This window comes from Branchiostoma lanceolatum, chromosome 1 (assembly GCF_035083965.1).
Source record: "Branchiostoma lanceolatum isolate klBraLanc5 chromosome 1, klBraLanc5.hap2, whole genome shotgun sequence".
In the NCBI taxonomy this organism is placed as follows: domain Eukaryota; kingdom Metazoa; phylum Chordata; class Leptocardii; order Amphioxiformes; family Branchiostomatidae; genus Branchiostoma; species Branchiostoma lanceolatum.
The window spans coordinates 38,064,770-38,072,509 of record NC_089722.1 but is presented as its reverse complement, the minus strand read 5'-3'; positions in this window follow the sequence as shown (position 1 = coordinate 38,072,509).

The following is a 7,740-nucleotide window of genomic DNA, read 5'->3' as shown; positions in this document are numbered from 1 at the left end:
ACTTATCTCCCTTAGATTGTTACAAAGGTTTTGAAAATGTTAGAACAAAAGGCAACTAACACCCTCTCGGTAATGTGGAATCGACTCTACACTCGTTATGTATCAAACATTATCAAGGATTTTCAGTATTTGTATCACCACCTGAGTCCAATACATTTGTAGGGAATAAAATGTGAACATGAATTTACAGCAAAGTTTCTATTTCTAAGGATAGAACAAAATTTATTTGGTAGAGCCTTTTTTATGTGACATACATGTACATGACATTGTATAGCAGGTCTCAGTCAATGTTAAAGTGTCATGCATGCTCTGTTTAGTACTCTCACTGCTTAATTACTTATGTTCAAACATTTCTTTTAAAACATTTTATCATTCTTGTTCACTTGTAATTGCACCTGAAAACCCTTGCAGCCCTTCTCTGACTGAAGCCAGTCATTTCTCATGCACAATGTGTTTTTAATAAAAGAAAAATCTGTATGATGGTGAAGCACCTTGTCTTTGTATCATATTTCAACCTTGGTCTTTCCACTCTTCTCGTATCAGACTATTCATGCTTGCTAGCAGACACAGCATATTTCTATATCCCTAGCCCTCTTGCGAAAATGGACTGTTCCAAAATTACTTGTGCTAAAACAGCTCTTTACAATTAGTTAAATCCTATGACTTGTCATACTTAGTTCGCACCAGCTATCTCTATCCTATGAATTAAACTTGCTGTACTGGTCCACTAAACCACCTTCATATCTAGACGACCTAACCAATTAACCTGTATCCTGGCAGTGTCTGTGTTAATTCTACGCTGCTCCTATCGTCTATCTAGATATTATCTGTTAGCTTAATACAGTGTCATGTAAAATTGATCAGCTTTTCTCAATTAACATGATATAATGGATTATTCTGAAACCAAAGAGGTTCAAAATATTTATCCTAAATTGGCCCCATGCAATAAGGGACCCATCCAATGGCACCCTAAGCAGAATAGACTCTTCCAAATTGCATCTTATATGAACATTTCACGTTTTGGCTTTAACGGTGCACACCCCATCCGAGATAGTTCGCGACAAAAAAGTGACGAAAGGGTTTTGAGGGGCAGGATTTGAGTTCACATTTCTCATAAGGTGCTTTGAAGTGATATTATATACTAGCATAGCTAAAAAGTATATGAATTGGTGTGTTTTCGTTGAAAATTGCGTTTCGGTCCGAGTTTTATTTCCAGATATCTATCCACATTGATAGTGAGGTGTCCCCTGACCCGAGATTGACCATTAATATTGTTGCGTTCTGTTTGTGATGTTGACATGCCTCGCGCTGTGGATGATTAGAGAAATTGAAGTACTAAAATTTTCTTTATAATTGGCTTGATTGTACAGTAGGTTTTCCTCTTTCTGACAACATCAGTCATTAACTGCTGCAAAAAATGTTTCTACCACTTTTATCCTGGGAAAATGCCAAATTTTGTGCATCATTTTTGACGTGAAAGTCATGAGTTTTTCTTATAATTTACCAAAATTAGAGAGGTTGAAGAAACAAAGCTTAGTTGGTTTTGTTATGGAAGGGATAGGCTTTCACCCCATACACAGTTGATGTACTTCGGAATATTTCCCTGGAAGAGACAGTACCTAGACTTGAGGGTGCGCAGCCTTCAATTGAAACCCCAAATAAACTGGGGTGTGCTCCCTTAATACAATGATGCATAAACCTAAGATGTGTATTGTTGTCAGAATAGCCATTTATGTTAATATTCTCAAAGTTTGAGCACTTATAGTTATACCTTTCAGATATATATGAACATGTACATTTTATTACTGTAAGGGGTGTTTATTTATGACAGTATTCAATAGTGCTTTGTCACATTTTTCTTCACATCTCCCTTTTTTTAGTAAATGCACATGAATTGCTGGTGTCATTTCATGAAATAGTACATACAAAATGTACATAGCCCATTTGTGGATTATGAAATACTTGTAAGTAGACCTTTGTATTTCTGTATTTTGTTGTTAACTTGTTTTGTGTTTTCCACCACAGCACACATCCCTCTCATGTTGCGGAGGATTGCAAATACAGCGGAATGGGACGCCGCTCACGGTCCTGCCGGTAGGTTCTGTATGAAACAACTGTACTATTGTTTTTTTTAAGTTTACACTATAAGACTAGCACATTGTCATTTATTTACACGGAATCAGGACCAGACCTGTCTGTGGTGCTGAAAGATGAACTGCTGTAGTCATCAGAACACTTAGGACACCTGTTCTTATACTATTGTTCCTCTTATACGGCTCATTAGTACCAGCTGATTTCGCTGTTTTACTTCATGTTTTTAAAAGGGAATTTTGTATGGCATACACAGGTGATTTTGTGTGATGAATTTAAAACAACAATTGAAATGTGATGAACTTAATCTGTCATTACAGTCAAAGCATCCAGAAGCACAAGAGCGGTCAGACATTGCCCGTACAACTTGCGCAAGAGAACTTAAAGGTACAGACATCTGGTTGTGTTATTACAAGAACAATGTTAGATACTTAAGAGCTTTTCTTCTTTCCCCCATTTCAAATTCCATAAATCTATACATTACTTTATTAACCTCTTGAAAATGATGCCTGACCCGTTTTGTTTTCATCACTTCAGCGTCAGTCTGCCAGAGAGGAAGCGGAAGAATTTATGCACCATGTTGTCATGGAAACTACATCTACTCAGGCCCTCTGGAAAGAGCTAAGGTCATCTTTCACTGCTTTAAAAGGGTGCCCCCAGCACAGATCACTGCTTATCCCTAGATAAAGATTGTACCGTGTAATATGTCAATGTCTGTGTGCAACTAGGCATCTCGCCAAGTGAGAGTAAAGAGTGGACTGTATCCTCAGTAAAGTGCACAGCTGGCACAATGTTTTATGGTTTAAAGACTGCGAATGATATATCTTAAGCATGGTTAATGTTACATATATACTCAGCCATGGCATTGAAAAAAGGTACGGTTACTTAAACTGCATTGGTGTCCATGTGGTGAGGGCAGTTTGGGGAGGCTCCAGTGCTGCTGTTGTTGTGGTGGGGGGGCTCTCAGCGGCTGTGGGAGGGGAGACGGAGGGCGCTCTTTCACAGCGCAGGGCTGCCGCTGTGTCTCCTGAGCATCTCGGACAGATGGATCGAGTCATGCAGCTTGAGGCCGGTGGTTTAGGGAGCGGGAGGTGTTTCAGGGAGAGGGAGGAATGGCTTTGTTTTTTGTTGGCAGTAACAAATGAGTCTCATCATTTGGGAGCTGTACTTGGGGTGTGCTGTGGGGGTGGGGATTGAGCTGTGGTGGATTCATCACCACTTTGATTTCTGCTTTGAATGTCCACATCATGAAGAAAATCATTTCTATCGAATCTCTAACCAACGTAACATCCCAATTACTATGAATTTGCCGTCCATTCTAAGACTGATTCCTTAGGAGCTTAATGTCTCCCAACAAAGTCAAAGTAACCCAAACTCCCTTGAAAGGTTTTATTTGACATTTTCATTCTAGATATACAGCAACCAAGCATGAAACCAAAATCAACAAGTATATAGTATACAAGCAGCACAATAAGATTGCAATGTGCTATAGTAGAAACTTTAGGAATCAAGCAATTTACAGGATGAATTCTTGAACCTTTAAGAGAACTTTGCAAATAGCGAAAGTCCACAAACACATAAAGGAGGCTTCATAACAATGTTAGGGGCCCCCAAGGAATTTTGTTGGGGGCCCCTTGAATAACCTTGAATCCATGTTTGGTGTGTGTGTTTGGGTGTTGAGAAGACAGTGGACAGTTGGTATTGCCGCGGCCCCCCTTGCAGTTTTCGCTGGTGACAGGGGGGCCGCAACGCCCCCCTCCCCCGACACACAAAATACATGGGGGGGGGGGGGCATAATGCTGTAGCCACACCAAAAGGGTAGGGCACAGGTTGCACTGCACACAAGAAATATCTTGGGGGGGGGGGGGGGCAAAGAAATTGCCCCCTTTGTGACGGGGGACAGGAGAGCTAGGAGCAAATAAGGAGACAAGTTGCATTGTGGGCACCCTGATAGGCTCACTCACAGACAAAAAAATTTAGCCTTGTTTCATGCTGTAGCCAATGCAATAAAGGTACCGGTAACTTTGAAAAGGGTAGGGGACAGGTTGCATTGTGGACCCCCTGGTAGGCTCGCACACAAGACATATGTTTGAGGGGGGGGGGTTAGGAGCAAAAGAAACCAAAAAGGGATTTTAATTATTCCTCTCTCATAGGTTCATCAGATGGAGACTAACAAGAAAATGCATGTTCAAATTATGTCTTCATTGGTTTAATCAACAAAGAACAATTACCACGATCAGATTTCTTGGTATACATGTCTCATATGAAACTTATATACAATCATTGATCATAGAAAAGACAGCAGGTGCCCGTTTTTGTTTGGAACTTGATCGGCTAGGAATGAGTGAAATTTTATACCTTTTTAAAGGATTATTGTTAGGGTTTGGGTTGACAGTATCATGACTTATTAATCATTATAGATTATCAAATGAGTATCCTGTCAATGCAGAAAACAAAAGGTTGTTATTGGCAGGAACATCCTGTCAATAGTGTTAAAAAATTCTTATGCACAAAAAATTCTTATTGATGGAATCACTATAGCCTCTGCCTTGTCTTTTTCAAGTTTGATTCTAATTGCAGCCTATAACATCCAGTACTGTACAGATGACATTATTTCGATGCATTTTAAGAGCAGCTGTCTGTAAAAACCAAGCAAAATGAGGAAAAAGTGGCCAAGTTCAAAAAATGAAATTTTCTTAGATTTTGTGTGGTGGTAGGGTCTTGGCCCAAACCTACAAAAATGGGAAAGTTTTGGGTCGGAGGTTACCAGTTGCCATGGCAACGGCCATTTTTCAAAATGGCGGATTTTCGCCTTGTGAAGGCCTCTCTCTCGCTCAAAATGGACCATCTTTGGCCTACTGTAACGCCCACAAATGAACAGAAATGTTGCTGCCTCTAACACATTATATTATCCATATCTTAACAAGACAAATGATGTAAAGTGTTGCTCAAAATGTTTTGGCAGTGAGATGCAACAAACGTTTAAAGATGACCTGTTTTTGTAAAATTTCAAAATTGACAAAACGCCATTTTTTGGACGTTTTTAGCAAGCAATACCTCCTTAAAAGGCACTTCAAATTTGTTGATTTTTGGCCCAACTCTAGTTTAGACTTTTATGAATATCATATCAAAAAAGATGTTTGGGTTCTCAATGGGGCGGGCCACAGTAACCCAGAGACTAAGCCATTTTTTCCATTGTAGCAGAATTTCAACCACAGAATTGAAGGTGAAATAATCATGTGCAACTTGGTGATTGAGATAAGAATGACTTTTCTTTAACTTTTTTATGCTGCAAGAAACCTGCCTGGCACTTAGAAAAGTATTTTGTAACAGTTGACAGTTGGTTGCCATAGCAACGGTCATCTTTGTTGTTAATGATGGATTTTCACATGGTTGTATTAGGAAAACATCCCTACCTGCTGATTGCACTGGAGATATGGACATAACTTTTATATTTTTATATAGCATGGTTTTCAACGTTTCATAGACCAAAAGTTCAAGATCAAGCATTAAGATTTCGAGGGTGTACTAGGGGGTTATCAGAAACAATGAAATCAGAATTGTCATCTTGCTAAATTTTAGTTATTTTTAAGGGGCTTCCATCATTGGCAATGTTGATGAATGGTTTTACCATTGTTGGAGAGAGGAACATCTATTGAGTCAACAACTAACATTGTTTTATTGGGACACGCATAACGGGAGCCGTGACTTAAGGGTCTTTATGTGTATATTTCGTGTTTTGAAACTGACACGAAATAAGTGAGGTAATCACGTCTCACTACGGTGTGAGCTATGGCCATCTTTGTGTCGCTGTATGAAAATCACGGATAGATGCCATGAAATGCTTACAATAATTAAAAATGTTAATTAGGGAACTACATGGGGATTATGGGGACACTTGAAATAGAATAAAGCTGTTTTTTTCTATTATTCTCTAAGACATCAATCACTAAGTTACTTACTCAATAATTTCGTGTATTCACTATGTGGTACATAAAGACAAAGGGTCCGCATGCATTGGGGTTATCACATACAAGGGGTATAATACCGTATAGGGGAAAACATTGATAAAGATAAAAGAACTAAGGCGCATTGCGGAACACTTCTGTTTACCACTTCCTATGTTAAGATTGACCTCTTACGTACATCCACTGGAGAATATTGTAGACACATTTTAGACGTTTAATCTTTGGATAGTTTTGTGAATACTTTCTGTATCTGTGCTGATTTTGACCTACAACTTGCTACTGCAGGTCAACCTATAGCTGAACTAGAATTTTAGGCCTTTCTTAAATCAGTGGCTTTTAGTTTCTAAAATAGTAAAAAAAACTGTATATTGTTGATATGATACACGTAAAAAATTCTGAAGGCACTCATCACTGAGGTACTCGGATATCGGATATACAATTTTTTGTTTCGCAATGCCGTTTCCCTCAAATTCATTGTGACAGAATGCATAAACAAAGTATGTAGTAAATATAGAATAATTGTATAAAAAGAAATCTTATCTTTATTAGCATAAATAGTCAAATCAAAGTATAGTCCCTGAAAAAAATACAAGGCCCCTCTTAAGCTCAGTTCATTAACTTTGTTTTAATGAGCTATTGGTTAAAAGTACTACTTCGTCTTCAATTTTATGATGGTCTACCCATTATAATTTTAAAATTGTATAAAAAATCTTAAAAACAACTGTCCCCGCATCTGGATGTATCATATCAGATGCATAGCGTCCTACTACTCCCCTTTTTTGTCAGTGGGAGTTGCAGAAGGTCAAATACTTAAATGTGCGCATAACTATGACATTTACATGTACCTTGTGAATATCCGTCATTAAGTATGGCCGTTTCACATTTATATAATGATATAGATGTAAGAAATAATGTTATGTAATCATATACTTAAACAATATTGTTCGAAGGCAAATTACAATTGATATTTATAAGGGTATTAAGGGAGGCTATGATTATCTGTCAGTGTATGTATTGTGTGCTGCACATGTACACATTGTCCCGGTTTTTATTTGGCTTTGGTTGTGATCCATGTATGTCCATATTCTGTTAGTAGTTGTATTGGTAATTCATTTTGGAAAACCAATTAAGAGAGAAAATAAAAGAATGGCTGTTGCAATCAACTGTAAGTTATAAAAAATTAAAAGTGCCAGGTAGGTTCCTTGCAGCATAAAGGATTTTAAAAAAATCATCTTATCATCTCAAGTTCCACCTTGCCAATCCTGAAGACGAACCAATTTTGAACCTTTGAAAGACTGTTACCATGGTAACCAGCTGTCGGTCCTGAAGAAACCTACTTTCCTAAGTGATAGGTAGGTTTCTTTGTTACATGAAAAAACTTCAGATTTCATTTCCTTTACATATATAGCAAAGCTATGGATGTTTTCCTCCTACAACAATGTGAACATCCACCATTAAGAACAAATATGGCCGTTGCCATGGCAACCAGCAGTCAATTGTTACAAAATACTTTTCTATGTGCCATGCATTCATCAATTTTGCCCATGATGGAAGAAAAAGCCCCTTAAAAATGACTAAAATTTAGCAAGATGAAAATTCTGATTTCATTGGTTCTGATAACCCCCTAGTACACCCTCTTAGTCTTTATGCTTGATCTTGAACTTTTGGTCTATGAAACGTT